At 31.8% G+C, this 19,689-nt stretch overlaps 1 pseudogene; it reads left to right on the top strand.

Annotated features, from left to right (window-relative positions):
- Positions 1 to 15,793: 15,793 nt before the first annotated feature.
- LOC114749718 (CBL-interacting serine/threonine-protein kinase 6-like) lies at positions 15,794 to 17,424 on the top strand (annotated as a pseudogene).
- Positions 17,425 to 19,689: the final 2,265 nt, after the last annotated feature.

Raw genomic sequence — 19,689 nt, 5'->3', positions numbered from 1 at the left:
CCTCTTCTTCATTTTGAGATTCTGTACTTGATCTATCCCCTCCATCTCCACTAAACACATCTTCCACATTGATATTTTCCTGGTATGATGCTTCTTCTTCCTCCTCATTTTTAGCTTTAGAATCTGCACTTGATTCATCCCCTTCATCTCCAATAAACTCATCTTCCACATGAATATTTTCATCATCTCCATATCGTACATCTTTATCTTCATCATTTTCTTCATGTCCATGCACCCTTTGCTCTGATTTTTGGTGTCTCTCCCTCTTTAGTTGTACCTTCATGAGTTTCTCCTCAACTACACTAATGAGCCTTCTATGGTTTTCTTCAATCGCATTCATCAAAGTTGAGTGTAACTCCTTCAACTCCTACACAAAACAATTCAAAGTATCAGACGTAACAAGAACTAACACAATAATTATAATAATCATTTCTATACCGGGTCTAGATAGGCAATTGTTGCTCTTTCCTCTTTCCTAGTCCTCATTTCAACACCACTTCCTTCATACAAAATGCCCATACAGCTTGTACTCTCTTTCTTACACATATTCCATACCCTCTCATTAGTCCAAAACGCAACTGCATCCCTAGGCTCATGCTCATCAGCTTTAAGCAGTGGGAAATACTCCAAAAAATAGATCTGCATCATTAATCATACAACTTTAAACAGTATCTTATAGACAAAAAATAGTAGAAAATAGCATAATTGGATATATATACCAATAATTGGTCAAAAGAAAAATGCATACCAATAAGAAATAGAGGCACCCACCCACGTTGAACTGGCCATCCTTCTTCTTCCTCATCACTTTAACATAATCTTCTATTTCCTTGCATAGCTCATTCATCACATAGGTTGCCCAATCATACTGTTGAAATGCATTATTTGTGCACCACACAACCCTCAACAACCATTCACTGACTCTTGCACTCGCAGTGGGACATAAAAGAGTCCCAAGAGTGTATAGCACAAACAAAAATTCAAACTTCTCATTATTTACACCAGATTTGATCATGGCCAATATTTTGTTATATGGCATTTTAAAATATTACCCCTTGACCTCCTCATATGCTGGATCATGATCACCTACTTTCATATTCACCTTTGCCCCGCTATGGGGTAGGCCGAACAAAATGTGCACATGTTGCAGTCTCATTTCTTCTGTCTTCCCCCGAATACGAAATTGATATGTTGGTGGATCATATGCTCTTATCAAACTTACACAAATGTCACGGGGGAGTCTATCACACGACACATCAAGCAACCTTCCAAATCCAATTTTTTCCACCCTCTCCCTTAAATCATTGTTCGCCTTTACAAATTCAGCCAGATCCTTGAATTGTCGGAGAGAGGTACGCGTTTGAAAAGCTGACTTACAATTCCTTCTGATCTTTTCAGGCCTTAATTGCTTTCCCTTCTCAACATATTTTTCTTTTTCCTCATTGTGCATTCCCTTCCATGCCTTTAACACATCGTTATGTCCTTCCCTCAATCTCTTATACTTCTTTTCAGCTTTATCATAAAAGTCTTTCCTAAACAATGCCAACCCAGTCTTTCCGTGTATGAGTTTTGATGAACCTTCCTCATTCACCATGTTTCTTCTCCTACCAAAACCAAAAATTTAAGAACTACTAATGCTATCTAATCAAACAAAAATTTAAGAACTATTATGGCTATCATTAACATCACAACTTGAATAAAGAATGAACTGGATATTATATTCGAAACTGAAGAACATTCTAGTAGCTAGTTTTTTGGTTTCTTCAAAATCTATTTAGATGAATGATACATTTTGAATATAGGATAAAATCTACGAGTACTAATTCCCAAGAGATTGTGGCATGTTTACCATTACTTTGTTTAAGCAAAATATTTCACGATAAACATGAGAACGCATACTGCAAATATATGTGAAGTATAATGACAAGACGCTTATCATAAGAATGGACCAATTTGGATTTATGTTTATTTACATACTCTCATGTAATTCGATATTGCAATATCAGCTTACATGAATCCCAATATCAGCTTAAAGATCATTCATCCATGTCTGGATTGTGATACCTCAAAAAAGAAAGAGCAAAAGAAAAAAGACGTAGTTCTTTATTTTAAAAGAAGAAAAAAACATATTTAAAATTCAAATAGGCAATATCTAACCATATAATGCATGCTCGCCTAGGCAATTTTCCTTCCAATAACACAATCAAAACCCAATTGATACCATTTTCTTTGCATGTCATTAGCTTATAAAGAAAATCAAGTCCTCTTCAATTAATCCCCTGTGCACTCAATTCCTATTTTCTCCTATTTTCTTTTACTATTACCAGAGGTAATACAAGGAAGGAAGGAGTGAAGAACTGAACATAAATAGCCCTTCTATATTTCTAAGACTTTTAACATTTATCTGCAACATACGGAGATAAATACCCATCTTTATGAATATGGGGGAGGACAGGACATATGCAAAATTACAGTAAAGCTTTTGTAGGTCATTCTGTTGTATATTTTCAATATGTTATAGTCGTTGGTGTTGTTGAGAGAGCAAGAGTGAAAAAAATTAAAGGTTGGAGGTAAAACAAAGGGAAACTTGAAGCTAAGAGTCTGAATCTCAAATTTCCGACAAGTGTTTGAAAATTTGAATTTTCTCTTTACTTTTCTCCTTTAGTAAGATCTGAGAGATAGAGAGAAACATCAAATAATTCAGACATTGAGTTTTGAAGTCTTACCCTCTCTGCTAAAATTTTCACGCTGAAGTGGCCACTTGAGTTTTAAAGCTCCTCCGTATAATGGCAACAACGATGGCGACTCCTCGCGTCTTCTGAGTTTTAAGTCTTCCTAATCACGCTGAAGTCTTACCCTCTCGCGTCTTCTGATTTCTAATGGCAGCAATGATGGCGACTCCTCGCGTCTTCTGAGTTTTAAGTCTTCCTAATCACGCTGAAGTCTTACCCTCTCGCGTCTTCTGATTTCTAATGGCAGCAACGATGGCGACTCCTCAAAGCTGCGTTGTGATTTGCAGATTCAGACGATGGCTATGGTGGCTACTCAAGGCTGCGTTGCGTCTTCAGATTCAATCGATGATCTCTCCCTTGATCTGCCTTTTCTGTTAGGTTTAATAAAAGGGCACTACAGTACTTTCATTAAATTTTAAAATTCTTATTTAGGTTATGCAACCTAATTAGGAATTAGAAAAATTTGATGACCCAAATATGAATTTGGGTTATTAAACCGTCTTTTTAAGGGATTTTCCCTAAAAGTTTCATGAAATGATAATTTTAGTTAATACACATTATTAATAAGGATATTTTAGGAAGAAAACAACAAATATTTATTATAAATAATTAACTTAACTAATTTTTTTAATCTTTTTAAATTACAGTCTTATATTAAAAATAAGAGATAGTAATGATTATCTACCGTGGGTGTTTGTACGGTTGTACCTACTGAGATGAAATCAAGATTGTATGGGACCATATCTAAAAGCAATCATTCTGTTAATATACCGATAAACAAATATATAATTATTGAAGCTTATTTATACGTGGAATCCAAAACTTAATTGATTGCTTAACAGAAGCAATCATACACATATATATAAACCGACCAAGAAATATATTGATGAAAATGAAGACTAGAAAACCCCAAACACAAGGAACTATATAGCCCTAGAATGCCACACCCACACAAGTGGCACCATTAAATTATTTTGACCCTACAACTTAAAAGCTGTACGTGTCAACGTCCTTGTCCAATTAACAATGTCATTTTGCAAACAGTCTCAAAATCCTAAAAACCAGCTCTCCTGTGGTAAAATGGGGAAGACGATGACGTTCTATGGAATCTTCTAGATTATTTTTGTCTCTTCTATCAACTCAACTCTTGACAGCCAGACACGTAGTGTACTACCTTTGAGTTTGACCGGTAAGTGAAAGTGTATATTAGCCACAATGTGTGTGTGTGTGTGGGGCAATGGTTAGGCAGCGTCTCATGAATAAATAATTATCACAAGAAGTTTGATACTATTGTGTGGCCAAAATTTGATAGCTTGTGTCTCAATTAAAAGCACCGTTTATATTTTAATTTTGCATGATTTTTACGTATAATTTTCTCATTTTCTACATTAAGTATTATTATTAATGTTCATTATAACAACTTATTGCATCAATTTCATCAAGGAACGGTCTTCTTTGTCATCTTAATGCTATTGTAATCGAAGTTAATAAGGTTATATGTAAGGATGAATCATTACACCGTGCGTGATGAGGATCAGTAGATTTTCTGGTATATAACTTTTATTAATTTATACTTTAAATAAAATAAAATTTTAATTATATCTTAGGTTGGTATATTGAACATTTTATTATGCCACATAATGATTTGAAGCTCAGATATTGATTGATAAAGAAATATGGGAAAACAGAACTCAAAAATCAAAAGGAGACATATATATTAGGCAGCAGATCAGATGGAATGTTTTTTAGACATCTGGCAAACCAGAGTTTGCTGTTATTTTTCACACGTCACAATTTCAATATATATCAAATGAAAAGAAATAATAGTAGTAGTAGTAGTAATGATAATAATAATAATAATAATCTCTCGTTTCTCTATAATATGGCCAGAATGAAGATGGCTCTTCATTGTCAACTTTATGCGAGGAAAAATGTCTATGCTGAGGTTTATCAACGATGTTGATTTTTTTTCCCAAAAATATGTTTTTAATTAATTAATAACATATTTAATGAATTATTAATTTATTAGTAATGCCTCTCAAAAGCGAAAAAAAATCACCTTTGCTCTTAAAAATTATATATACAATGTAAATATGTTTAAAATTTGTTTCTTTTGACATTGAATGAAAAATAAATAATTTTTTGTAATATTAAGTAGATCGTACGAGTTATAATTTTAGGTAGATCTTCCTTAAAATAATATCAGTAATAATCTTTCTAATAGTGAAGCCTTAAGATCCTAAAAAATTATAGTTGTATATATAAATAATCCCACTTGCCAAAATGATGATGGCACATGATCTTTTTATTGGCTGCAAATGTTTCTTCATCAAGAATAATTATTTCAATAAATCTCTGAATATGTGGCTCTCATTCACCTCAATTTAATTATTTTGCTCCAACTTTCATCATTAGATTATATACTTAATTAAATTCTTATTATACTCTCTCTAATTCTTAATATAAATTACTTTAAAGTATGTATATTTATCATTTTTGTTGAAACTAATTTGTCTAATTTATAAATGGATATATAATTTAATGATGCATATAAATATTTCAAAGAGATATTGTGACTTATGTTTTAATGAAGTAGTTTATTTAACTTCTTTAATGTCTTTAAATTAATTAATTTATCAATTGAATCTTATATTAAAAATTAGAGGTAGGCAATGAGGCTCATGTGTCATTCTAAAGTCCTAAGAAAACAAGACACATATATAATATTTATGAATATTTCTTCCCGTGAATTTTTTTTTATATACACTGATATATATTGATGAATACTAATTTTTTTGATCTTAGCCATTCAAAAAATTATTTATTAATAACGTAACCATCAACACTGGATGCATTCGTCGATTATCCTTATTTATTTCCAAATGCATTCGCTGGAAAAATTGAGAGAATTTGGTTTGTTGTCATTTTCAATATCTTTAAATGTAAAGACTATATATATATATATATATATATATATATATGTTGTTGTTATTATCATATACAAAAATAGCGAAGACCATCACTTCTTGTGTTTCTCTGCCTTTAAATTTAAAAAAAAAATATTTATTGACCAATTCATTTCCTAATACATGTGCATGTTACATTATAATTAAATATTATTGATACAATATGAGATGGTCATTTTGAAGTTTAGAACATACATACATACGTGTGTGTATTTATTTTGCATATTATTTCTTCTCTGGTTTTTTTTCTCTTCTTTTTTTTAAATATAAAAACAACATTCATTGACCATTTTTATTGTTAATTAATCGAGATTATTAGCACATGACTATCGTGTCACGCCTAAAAAAATGTGTGTGAATGTAATGGATGGTATCTGGCTCTAGCTCGTTAATCATAATATATTGTAGAGTATAAATTGCAAATTAAATTTTAAGAAAATATAACTTTTGATTTTCATACTTTTTTCTCCTTTACTGATTCAGTTTCTATAGCGTTTTTACTCCAAAAAAAACTTATTCGTTATAATTTGTTGACTCGAAATAATTTAATCTCTATAATTAGTTATAATAAATTAAACTTAAAAAAACACATTTAACAATTAAAAGTTGCTATATTTTTCTACAATTTTTTTTAATTACATCATTCGGTGTATGCAGCTAGCTAGGCTGGGCTTTATTGAATCGAATTACCATGCAGGCTGGTTAATACCTTAAACTCAAAAATATCTTTTGACCAAAAAAAAAATTAAAAATATCTAAAATTTATTTATAATTTTTGATTCTTTTCTATTGGTAATACTTCTTCCGGTCTTTAATATAAAAACTTATTTGACTTTTATTTTAGTCTTAAATATAATATCTTAATCTACATTGTTTCTCATATTTATCTTTTTTTTCAAAGTAATCCTTATAATAATAGTAGTTCTAACCAATACACTTGATTAGTAAAGATATTTTAAAAAAGACAACACATATTTATTATAAATAACTAACTTAACTAATTTTCTTAATATATTAAAATTAGTTGACTAGCTCTTATATTAAGGACTGGAGGTAGTAGATTGTAAACTTTTATGCTGCTTGGGATTATGTCGCGCTCTAATTTAATATCATAATTACACAATTAAGTTAATTAACTCGGGGAGATAAAAAAACAAATTAGTATTCAGGACAGAAATTAGGTATTCCTAGGTCTAGTCAGACAACTACATAATATTGATCAGCTCTAATATAATATTATAATTTAATTATGTTTCTTTGGCAAAAAAAAATCACTATTAAACTAATTCCAACGAATAATAATACTCGTACTGACGACAATTTCGTGTTTTAATAAACAAAATATCTTAGTGCACTATCACTTCAAAAATTAATTAATTCACTAATCTTTTGTCGTTTACTTTAATGCGATTATTAGCATTATTTTAAAAAATTGAAGGTGGACATTAATTTATTGGACAAATTAACATAATAATTTTTCATAATAACGTATATTGGCGGAATCGTGTACAGCGACGCACATTTCCCTCCAAATCTGTGCCATTCCGACAATAACCTACCTCCCTTTCAGGCCAAAGTTTATTACTCTCTATCTTTAATATAAGACCCATTTAACTAATTTGATTAGGTTAAGAAAGTTAGGTAAGTTAGTTAATTATAAGAAATATGACACGTTTTTCTTAAAATACTATAATTTATATTTACAGACTAATCATATAATTTAACAATTTATATCCTTCTAATAATATCTTTGACTTAATTAAAAAAAACCACTTACAATGTCTTTATAGCTTTTAAGATTAATTCATTTACTTGTTACTTCAGAAATACAAATAGTAAACCTGATAACGTATAACCCAAATGGTTAATTTTCAAAATATTTATTTTGATGTGATGTGTTTAGGATAATATTATCTCCTGATCTTTAATATAAGAACTTATTTGACCTTTATTTTGGTCCTAAATATAAGACCCCAATCCGTTTTATCTTTCATATTTATCCATTTCTTTCCAAGCTAATACTTATAATAATGATAGTTGTAGCAAATACATTTGATTAGCAAGTATATTTTAGGAAATATAATGTCTATTTATTACAAATAACTAATATAACTAATTCTCCTAATCTAGTTCATAAGATATATATATATATCATAATTTTACAAATATCTTCCATACAATAAGAGAAATTTAAAAAAAAATATTTTAGTTTCTTGTAGTTTAGCTCGAAATTATTTTTTCTTCTTACGTAATGAATGACATAAAACCTTATTGTCATTTGCATCCCTTTCTATTTTGTGTTATGTATTTTTAATTTAAACATTCTTAAAAATTAGACTGTGGGCCATAGTTTGCACAAGGTCTAATATACTTTTATCTATGTATTATGCATAGAATATTATTACAATTACAATTACAAATGTATAGATGGAGAGTGACTATTATGAGTTCGGACATTAGTTGTTAACGATAATTAAAGTAAATATACAACATTAATATTATTTATTTCTCCGGAGATCTAATTAATACAATATTGTAGACACAAGTAATAGCCCAATATATAATTACAACATTTAAGCAAAATATGTGATGTGGTATGATATTAACGAGCAACCCAAAGGAAAAAAAATATATTATAAAACTCATTCAGTTTTTTATATTAGCAATTTGCAAGATACTAGAATACCCGTTGAAATATTTCTGATCTTCAATATAAGATATAGTTTGTCGTTGGATTTAAACTGTAAACTAGAAGATTTTGTATTAAGGAGGTCGTAGAAATTTAAGAGTGACCAATGATTTGACTGTAGATGGTAATTAAAATATTAAAATATTTATATATAAGTAATATTTAAATTCGTGTGAATGAATGCATCTTTACTAGTCAAAAAAATATTTAAATAAAAAAATATTCATTTGCAAATAAATAGAACATTCATGTATGATAATCCTCACATAATTCAACAAAATAAAATTATGAAAATACAAAAACTGCTATATTTTGAAAAATTAAAATGATGTTTCAAACTCAACAATACAATGAAAGACAAAATATAAAATCCAAGAGACTAATTTACCAGTTTACTAATAGAAAATCCGTGAGTTCATTTTCAATCGTGGTTATTAAACTAAGCTATAATCGTGCATGATAAATATCATACTGGTCCCAAAGTCTAAATTATTGATGAATATATATATATAGACAAACTTTAAAGTGGTTAATGATGATTTTCTTTAAAAGATTGCCTAGCTATGACATTAATTGATTAATATCTCACTTTTACTAAGTCCATCATATATCATCAACTAACAATAAATAATTGATTGCATTGTGAGAAAGAGACAAGCTAATAAGGTTCAACTATATATAGCTCATGATAAAAGGGGGACCTTCCAAAATAATGAAAGGGTACGATGGCTTTTGGTCCAAACGACTCAACTTCTTTTTGCATCTCGTACTTTTTATGCATCATATGCACATCAATTTATAACTTGATCCCTCGAATATACCTCTGACGTTACATTAGATATTAATTTATAAATTAAGTAAATTAGTTCAAAAATAATAATAGATATAAAAGGCAACAAGTATTGAGATTTTATGATCAGATCGAACCTCCTAACTGACTCTTATATTAAAAAAAAAAAAAAAGCCAATACATGTAGGATTGCAAATGATCTATTGCGTGGAAATTGAAAATGGTACGTGTGGGAGATGGTGACTGCACGAGGCAATGCATGTTCTCAACGCAAAGCTAGAAAATGATATGAAATTAAAGACTAACAAGGCTTTTCAATTCAACACAACCAATCACGCACAAACATGTTTCAAACATTCTTTTATATATATATATTTATATATGGGGCACACAACCCATCTTCCTTTCATCATTTCACATGGTGCATGCACACACACTCGCAAACACAATATTCACATCATCAATTATTTTGTACTACTAATCAATCATTAGTTGCTCTATGTCAAATTTTATTTCCATTTTGCATAGCATGTGAGCATGGGTCTACAATGCAATGAATTCCTATCTCCCCCTCAAAAATATATATATATATATATATATATTACTAGAAGTAATTATATTCAAGATACTGTTAAATATTAAACATGGACACCGGTTTGAGTGGAGACTCAAAACTTGATTTATATTCTTTTGATCCTTAATATATGAGCTGATTAGGAAGTTAATGTTGGTTTTACATATAAGATATATTTTATATGTTTATTAATTTTTTTTCAAATTAATCCTATTGATATTTTTTCAATAATAATCAAGTGAGAGAGAGAAAAGGAGGGAGAGAATTAAGGAAGACACTTAAGATATTTTACAAAAAAATATATTATATTAACTAATTTAACTAACATATTTAACCTACTCAAATTAGTAGAGCTGATAATACAGGCTGGGTCTGCATGACCAGCCCGCTAGCCAGCCAAAAAGGGTGGGCTGGGGTTGGCATTTTGCCAGCCCGTCAAGGTACAGGTTGCTCTAACTCACACCATTTTGGGCATGCAGGATGGTGGGCTAGCCCACTTTTTTTTTTCCCTTACTTTTTCATGAAATTTCTATTATATTATATAATATAATTGGAGAACTTTGACCCTCAAATTCCACATGGATATTACCTCATTCATATCATTGCTTATGCAATTAAGCACTTTTTATATATGTGTAGTTATATAAACTATAACTACACACATATAAAAAGATTAAATAAGATTAAATATATATACACCTTTATAAGATTAAATAAACATGTGATGCTTATATATACACACACACGTAAAAGATCTACTTAATTAATTTGAATAAAAAAACTAGTTAAATTAATTATTTATAAAAAAATATGTGTTTGTTTTTCTAAAATATCTTCTTAAATTATAGATTAATCCTCATATTATTTTATTATAACCCACTACTCAAGTTCAAAACTCCAAGTCTAATTTTGATATTTCAAACTAAATCCAATTCATACCAACAATAATAGTTTTTTCAACCCAAAAAAAATTTAGAGCCCACCACCTTGCTGCAACGTTTTTGGCTTGCACCACAGCAGGTTGGCCTATATCCACACCGCCAACTTGTTTTACCAGCTTTACAAATTAGTTAATTAAGTATTATATTAAAGATCGGAGGAGTTTATATATATATATGTATATATATATGAGGGATTATTTTATTTCAGAACTCAGCTCCCGCTATTGATTCTTTTTTAATCGTATTTATAAAATAATTGTGGATTTTGAATTAGAATTTTTTCATTATATTATATATGCATAGATAGAATTAATTAGGACATGAAAATTTGCCATGAAAGTTTTTTTCCAACACAAATCTAATACATATCTGTCACACACTAAATTTTTTGTGACGGAAAATTTGTGCGTTGGGCGGAAGAGTTTTACGACTCCCTTTTTTGACAAAGGAACAATTTGTGCAAGAATCAATTTATAATAGATCATTCTTGGAATCAAGTTGCTTTAGGAAAGATGAAGTGTCCAATTAAAACATGTGTTTGGGTCCAATACTTGTGGAAAAATACGTTGGACATGTCGTGCAAATACTCACTCCCCTTTGAAAATCAACCTACCTAACAGGTATCTCTCTTTAAGTGTCATACTACCTCCGATCCTTAATATAAGATCCCGTTTGACTTTTTATTTGGTTCTAATTATAAGACCCCAATCCATTTTGTCTCTCATATTTATGCATTTTTTTCTAAGATAGTCCTTCTAATAATGATAGTTCTAACCAATACACTTAATTAGCAAGGATATTTTAGGAATGACAACACTTTTTTATTACAAATAACTAACTTAACTTACTTCCTTAATCTCATCAAATAAGTCAACTGGGTCTTATAATTAGGACCGGAGGTAGTATTTAGGACCGGAGTAAGTATTAGCTTAATATCCTTATTTTGCTCTCTCTTCAACAACATAATAACCACCTTTGTAAATACTCTTCCGATCCTAAATGCAGGAGCTAGTTAAGGAGCTGATTTTAATTCTAAATATAAGATTTTTGATCCATTTAATATCTCATATTTATCATTTTTCCAAACTAATTTTTCTTATTCATAAACTGATATATTATCTAATATATAATGTTACAATTAAAGAGGCATTTTAAGGAGATCATGTCGCACGTTTGTTAAAGTTAAATAATTTATCCAAATTAATTAAATACTCTTCTAGTCTTATTTATAAGTCACTTCTAACATATTTCACACAGACCAAGAAAAACCTTGAACTTTATTAACTCTCATTTAAAACTCAATAACTTTTCAACTTTATCCCTATTTAATATACATTATACTTCATGTAAATAAAGTCAATACACTAATAAATAAAAGGTAAAATTATACATATATATAACAAATTTCTCTCAGTGTCTTATAAATAGGATAAAAAAAGTCTCCTCTTTCTGCCTTATAAATAGGACTAGAAGAATAGTTTTTATATTAAGAATTGAACGAATATATCAATAATATACCTAAATTACAACGATGAGAGTTGATTTAGTTGATAAGAATTGCTAGATGCCACCACAACATATTTACTTTATAACGACAGTAGTTTTAAAATATTTTTATCTATGAAAACATTTTTCAATTGCATATTTCTCAGCATTACGTATTGTGCAAGGCAATAGTTTTTGGGTCTATTTTTTGCTACAGTTTTGAAACGTTGTTTTTCTATAATAACATGCAACAAGAATTGTTGCGTGTGTATAAACATAAAATAATATAAGCAAATTTAACACTTCTTTGGGGAATTGCTATCTAGTTCTAAGGAAGATATTTAATTACTTTAAAGTCTATTAAAAACTGAGGAGTACAAAATAATAAGTTTTAGAGTAACAAAATGACAACCGGTTTATGCTGCCTAATTATATATCATTGAAACTTTTTAGTAATTAAATTATTTCTTTGAGACCTCATGATAATTCTCCCTACTTCTTTGCCGGTATCTTCATCTTGAATAGCGTACATGACACCACTATCATATAATAATGCAGTGTCATAATATTACTTCCTTTAGTCATTTTTATAAATTACAAATGACTGCATGATAATTAATTATTATTGGTAAGAGGTCATGTGAGTCATAAAAGTTGTTTTAGACACGAGCAATAGGATCAAAGCTAATCAATGAGATTTAAAAATTATAATATAATTAATTATTATCGTTAAGAATGGTGATTAATTGTGATTTAAAGCCTTCCCATATATAGGACTTAAGTTGTAAGGACGTGCGTGTTTGAGGTCATCACCTACGAACCTACGGACAGGAAAGCACGGAAACACCCAACAAATAAGATTGAATAATATTAAAGAATTAAATATATGAAATTATAAGAGCATATGAACAATATCAGATGAAAAAATAATAAACAAGACCGACCAGAACAACGATGCAGAGAAGAGAATGTAGAAGAAGAAATATGAACATGCACACATGTGGGACCTGTTTAAATAATTACGTATTAAATTGTATATATTGGTTACATCAGAGAGTATGGCCTGAACTAGAAAACGCCTTTCCAGTGCCAATCACTAGAGATCAAGGAGCGTCTAAATATTTTTAAATATTTCATCTTCCTTCATAATTGCATTATGAGTATATTTATAAATTAATCAAACTTGATACTTTCTCATATTCTAATATAAATTTTCAAACTAATTTATAAAACTTATAAATTAGTACTCTTCCAGTCTTTAATATAAGAAGTAATTGTTGAGTTAATTTTGGTTTTAAATATAAGTTTTTCAAAGTATAATGGATCATTCAAGTAGAAGAAGGAGAGAGAATATTAAGAAAAATAATTATGATATTTTAGAAAAAACATGTCATATTTCTTATAATTAACTAACTTATCCAACTTTTTTAATTCAATCAAATTGGTTAAATAAGTTTTATATTAAAGATCAGAAGAGCAGTATACAATTTAATAGTATACAAGATTATTTTATTTCGCCAAAAAAAAGAAGATTATTTTATATGTAATCATATTATTTTTTATAACTAACTAATTTATTTGATTTTTATACTCTACTCCAATTAATTAAGCAGATTTGATGTCAGGAACAAGAGAGAATATTTAATATTATTTTCATCACATATTTTAGATTTTTTTGGAAAAAATGCCTAGCTAAAGCACAGAGAAATGAAAGAGGCCGAGAGAGATGGCTTTTCCTTGAATATGTGAACCATTGGATTAGCGAATTAGCACCCTTGTTTTCCTTTTGAAAAAATAAAAAATTGTAAAAAAAAATAAATTAGGGGGAAAATAATTTGCCGAAAAGTCGGCAGTCCCGACATAACAAGATGACAAGAACGCCCCCAGTCACCGATTATACTGCAAAACGGTTCTGCCCTCGGTCATGCGTCCGAGGAAGATTTTTCAGTTTGGGTGAAAAATTATTAATAATCCATTATATTAAAAAATTGAAAAATAAAAGTCTGCCAACCGACAAATAATAGGAGGGTATGAATTTATAATCTTTATTTTGCCAGTAGTAGGAGGCTATAATTATTAAACAATTACTTTCTCCGGTCCTAATTATATATAAACGAGATTTTATTATTACAATTTGCGATAGTAATTTTTTTTGAAAAAATATTAGTGTTTTAAATAATAGTATTAAAAAAATTACTATTTCCGCAATTAGTTGGTCATTCATTTCTCACATCTTATGTATGAAATAAATTTAGTTAAAAAATGAATCATAAAAATCTAATAATAATATCCTTAAAATATGATTTATGCAAGTCTAGTAAAAATATTCTCAAAATATCATTTATAAAATATAATAATAATATTTGGGGACCGTCTATTTTTGTTGTTGTGCGGCGTGAGATTTCTTCAGCCTTTGAAAGCTGCCATAGATACTGACATGTCTGGTTCCTTATATAATGCTCTAATCACTATACATTCATTCGAGTTTCACTTTTTTGTTTCCTGTTGTTTCTGATTAATTAGTCCTCTAATTTTACGTGCATATTTCAACTTATTATGTATTTACTTCTAACATAATTTCACTTTTATAAATTTAAAATAACCGAAAAAATTAAAATTACATATTGTAAAACGGAAAATAATGTATATATTTAATTTTGTTGAAATTGTGATTTCTTATTTTCTCTTATATTTTTTTTAAGGACATTACCCTTACAGTTTTTGTCTTTGTCTTATTTTTATTATTTTTTGTAAGTTCTATATATACTTTTAATTTTTAACTAATAGTTTAATCACTTTAATTTAAAAATTAATGAATTATTTTTTTTTTGAAATTTCAGTTTCATTAATCTATTGTAAGCCATGCAAAAATTAGAAATTTTCATGAATTAATTTCTTACTTTTGAAATTTACAAACTAATAGGCCATTAAAAATTAACATGAAAAAGAAAGGAATGGTCTCCTTAGTTAGTATTAAGTAAGATATTAATCATAATTTTTAAAATTGTCCCTATTTAATATTTGATCCAATTTCTCCTTTGGTTTGTGCAGATACGACTTATAGTTTTAAATACAATTAATTTTAAAAATTAATCTAGAGAAGTAGTATCCATATCAATAATATGCATTGTCTTAAAGATTATAGCACTAATAAGTGACAATAAATCACTACTTACTAACTGATAAAATATTTGACGGACTTTTTTTTCGTTTTCTTTTATTTAACTTTTTCTCTAAAGAAAATAGGAACACCGAAACAAATACAAATTATTGAGCTAAATAAATAAATACTACTCCAGAGACTTACGCTTCTCCATATTCACGTCGTTATTGACCGAACCATTCCCAGCTGATGCGGACACGTGTCAGGACCCCAATCACCACCCCGTGCCCCGGTAATTTCACACCACGTGCCATCCATCCATTGGTTAGTCTCTCCCATGACCGATTACATCGATCCGAGGCGACCGCATTCCAGGGGCACATTTGTAATTCTAAAGAGAAACTCCGCTACAAAAATGGAAGCCTGGGGCGCTGAACAAAGAATTCACTCAATTCAGAGCCCAGCCAAAAGAATTCTCATAACCGCTCCTGCTTAAGAATATTGTAGTTATGTGTAATATTAGCTATTAGTAGCGATAAACAGCTCTGAAAAAGTTATCATCTTTGTCGTTTCCCTCAGGGAATGCGGAAAGATGAGAGGTCCTGCGTTGAGGAACACTGACATAAGCTTCACCGCCACCGAGTGCCGTATCGGCGGCCGGAATTGCCACCGGAAACACGTCGAAGACGGGTGAATCTGACGCAGATCTCCGTTTTCTTGTAAAATACCCATTTCAGATTTTACCTTTTTGTTGTTCCCCCTTTGTCGTGGATTTTTCTTTTTCTGTTTGTAAAAATGGCTGAACAAGGCAAAGACTGTCACTCGGCTCTGCTCCATGGAAAGTACGAGCTGGGTCGGCTTCTGGGTCACGGAACATTCGCGAAGGTGTATCATGCTCGGAACTTACAGACGGGGAAGAGCGTGGCGATGAAGGTCGTGTCGAAAGAGAAGGTGATAAAAGTGGGAATGATGGAACAGATCAAGAGAGAAATCTCAGTGATGAAAATGGTGAAGCATCCCAACATTGTCGAGCTTTACGAAGTCATGGCCAGCAAATCCAAGATTTACATCGCCATGGAGCTCGTTCGAGGTGGCGAGCTCTTCAATAAAATCGCTCGAGGTCGGTTGAAAGAAGACGTGGCCAGAGTCTATTTCCAGCAATTGATCTCCGCCGTCGATTTCTGCCATAGCCGCGGCGTCTACCACCGCGACCTCAAGCCGGAGAATCTGCTCCTCGACGAGCATGGAAATCTCAAAGTCACAGATTTTGGTCTCAGCACTTTCTCCGAGCACTTACGGCAGGATGGTTTGTTGCATACTACCTGTGGTACCCCGGCGTATGTGTCTCCGGAGATAATCAGTAAAAAAGGCTACGACGGCGCCAAGTCGGATATTGGTCTTGCGGGGTCATCTTATACGTCCTTCTCGCCGGATTCTTACCCTTTCAGGGCGACAATTTGGTTTCCATGTACAAAAAGATTACAGAGGCGACTTCAAATGCCCGCCGTGGTTTCATCGGAAGCTCGACGACTCATTACGAAACTCCTCGACCCGAACCCAACACTCGAATTACGATTTCAAAAATCATGGACTCATCGTTCTTCAAGAAATCGATTCCGAAGAGCTTGAGGACACAAAAAAGGGAAGGAAATCGAACTGGAATGCGAGGATAATTCGAGAAATGGAAGCAGAATCAGCCTGCAACAATGAACGCGTTCCATTTGATATCCCTATCGGAAGGGTTCGACTTGTCGCCACTTTTCTCTGATAAGAGAGAAGAGAAAGAGGAGATGAGGTTCGCGACGGCCAGGCCGGCGAGCAGCGTGATATCACGGCTAGAGGAGGTGGCGAGGGCAGAGAGATTCAACGTGAAGAAGGGCGACAACATGGTGAGGCTGCAGAGACAGGAGTGTGGACGAAAAGGGAGGCTGGCAATCGCGGCGGAGATATACGCCTTGACAGCGTCGCTGGCGGTGGTGGAGGTGAAGAAGGATAACGGCGATACCTTGGAGTACAACCAGTTCTGCAGCAAGGAGCTCGACCCGCACTGAAAGACATTGGCGTGGACATCACCGTCCGATATGCCCGACCAAAATAAACTCATAGTAGAATGTCGTTTTAGAGAGTCAGTGATGTCGTTTTAGCGAGGTAATTATTGTGATCTTCTGATTTAAAAGAAGCCCAAGAAGCAATTAGCGGGGATTAAATGTTTAAATATTTCTGTTTTGGTTAATTATTTCTCTTATTTAATTATAGCCCTTGTGTTGTGTGATTTCATTCCGAAAGGGCATGTGGGGAATCCCCATGAAAATTGGAAAAGAAAGAAACAAAAATGAATAACGACTTTGCTGTGTTGATGATTCATCAATTAATATTTGGCTTTTGCCACTGAATCCTCGTTTAGTTTCTTAATTAGTGCTTTTTTTGCCAGAATTAGGTGTTAATTCTCTCTGCAAAGCTTCTCTTAATAAACAAGAAAAACTTGATTAGATTAAGATCTAAAATTAAAATATTATACCCTCCCTTTCATCTAAAAAAAAAGACGGCATAATGGGTTGTTGGTAGTGGACAACTTTTCTTGCTTATGGTGAGGAAAATCAAAATAATGACGGCCGTAACTAGTTGTTCATTATATATTGCCCTTTCCATCTTTTATAATTCTTCTTTAATTTAAAAAAAAGACAGCGCTCCAGATCAAAAAAAGAAATCCCAAAACAGAGAAATTGGAGGTGAGTGCGAAATCTGGAATGCTTGAGATAAGCTGTGTGTGGATAGGCTGAGAGATAAAGAAATAAAAAAGCATACAAACAGAAAACAAAAGCCACCCATAAACAAACATACAAAATACGTATGGATATTAGGTTAGAGCTTATCCTATCCTCAATCGGTTTATTTATTTAAATTTGCTCCTCATAAAGTTTTCCATAAAATAAAAATGGGAGGTAATAAGTAACTTTATTTTAATTGTTGGGTGGGGAGAGTGGTAGTTGGTCATTATTGCATCCTGTTATTTACACCCCCCCCCCCCAACAGCCCCTTTTTACATGGAAAACTTTGCCATATAAATATGAAAAAAATTTAAAGCTCAAGCAATATGTGTGCGAGTGTGTGTTCTTTTTGGTGGTGATTTGGTTGAATTTAGCAAATTATAAGTTAGATAAACTAATAATCCATAATTACATCATTCTAACGGTTTGCCAAGTACCTGAGCGACGCTATGAATGCTCTAATAAGAAGAAATGCCAAACCCCATATCACAAAAACTAAGATATGAGGATGCTTATAATATATATTATCAGATTAGGGAAAGAGATTACTAACCCTAACTTTATAGTATATATCGTACGTCATAATACCAGAAGACCTGCTTCAGTCGATTTGGACCCAAAGAGTCTAAAACCTTCCTCTCAACATTGCCGGTGGGTCAGCACCACCACTTGCTTTCCAAGCCTCTTCTCAACATCAGAGCACAGTTCAGGTTTCGTCAACTCAACATGGTGATAAGAAGCACTTTCAAATACTGAGGAGAACATTTCAGGTTGATTCAACCAAAAATGTGATCAGCAACTTCAATCACTGAGGCCGCTGCTACTACCAGAAGAGTCTCACCTCTCACAGGGTCAATCATGAAGAACTTGTTCACTATGTTTCTTCCCCTTGGACTTCACACAAGTAAAAGGCAACAACTTCATTAACCTTCAACTGCTTGTCCTTCACAACCTGCTCCAACCCTTGTGAACACATAACTCTGGCTTGCTCTTCCAATAGCAGTACCGGAACTTCCAAGACCTCATCATTCTGTCAAAGAAATCTACCTGCACATCGGCAAGCTCACTGGATTTGCATCTTCTTCCATTTTTCTAGAGATATCAGAGAAACATGTGGTGGCGTATTCTTGGGGATTACAATTCTATTCAACCTACCCACATCGCTTGGTGTCAGCATCTTTCGGAAAAGTAGCTTACATGAGAAAGCAACTCTTTTCTGCATTGCTGCAAAATGGTTGAGACCACAAGTACCTGATTCAGTGTTTCCACAATTATCCCCATCAAGTCCTCGGAATCTTGGTTGGCATGAACCACCTCTTATCATCTCAGGTGCAGCTTCTCGGAAGTATGGTTCTGGAAGTTTGGCTCCTTAACAATGACATTAGTCTGAGGAAAATTCTGGTGAGAATCACCACAGCAAAGTTGGATAGTCACACTGTCATAAGCCATCTGGTTTTTTCAGACGTGAAGGTCCCAAGCCAAATCTGATGGCCATTAGCATATACCTGAGAACCCCAGCTCCCAATCTGCGGAGGGCATAATGCCCTTGAATTTATTATCGGATTCCTGTGCTGCAATGTCCTAAAGTTTGTTTGGATAGGCGGGATAACAATTGCCGTTTGAATCCAAACCTTCTGTGCT

This window comes from Neltuma alba, unplaced genomic scaffold (genome assembly GCF_004799145.2).
Source record: "Neltuma alba isolate B1F8T4 unplaced genomic scaffold, ASM479914v2 tig00006141_pilon, whole genome shotgun sequence".
In the NCBI taxonomy this organism is placed as follows: domain Eukaryota; kingdom Viridiplantae; phylum Streptophyta; class Magnoliopsida; order Fabales; family Fabaceae; genus Neltuma; species Neltuma alba.
The sequence above is the reverse complement of the archived record's forward strand: the minus strand, read 5'-3'. Positions and strand labels throughout refer to the sequence as shown.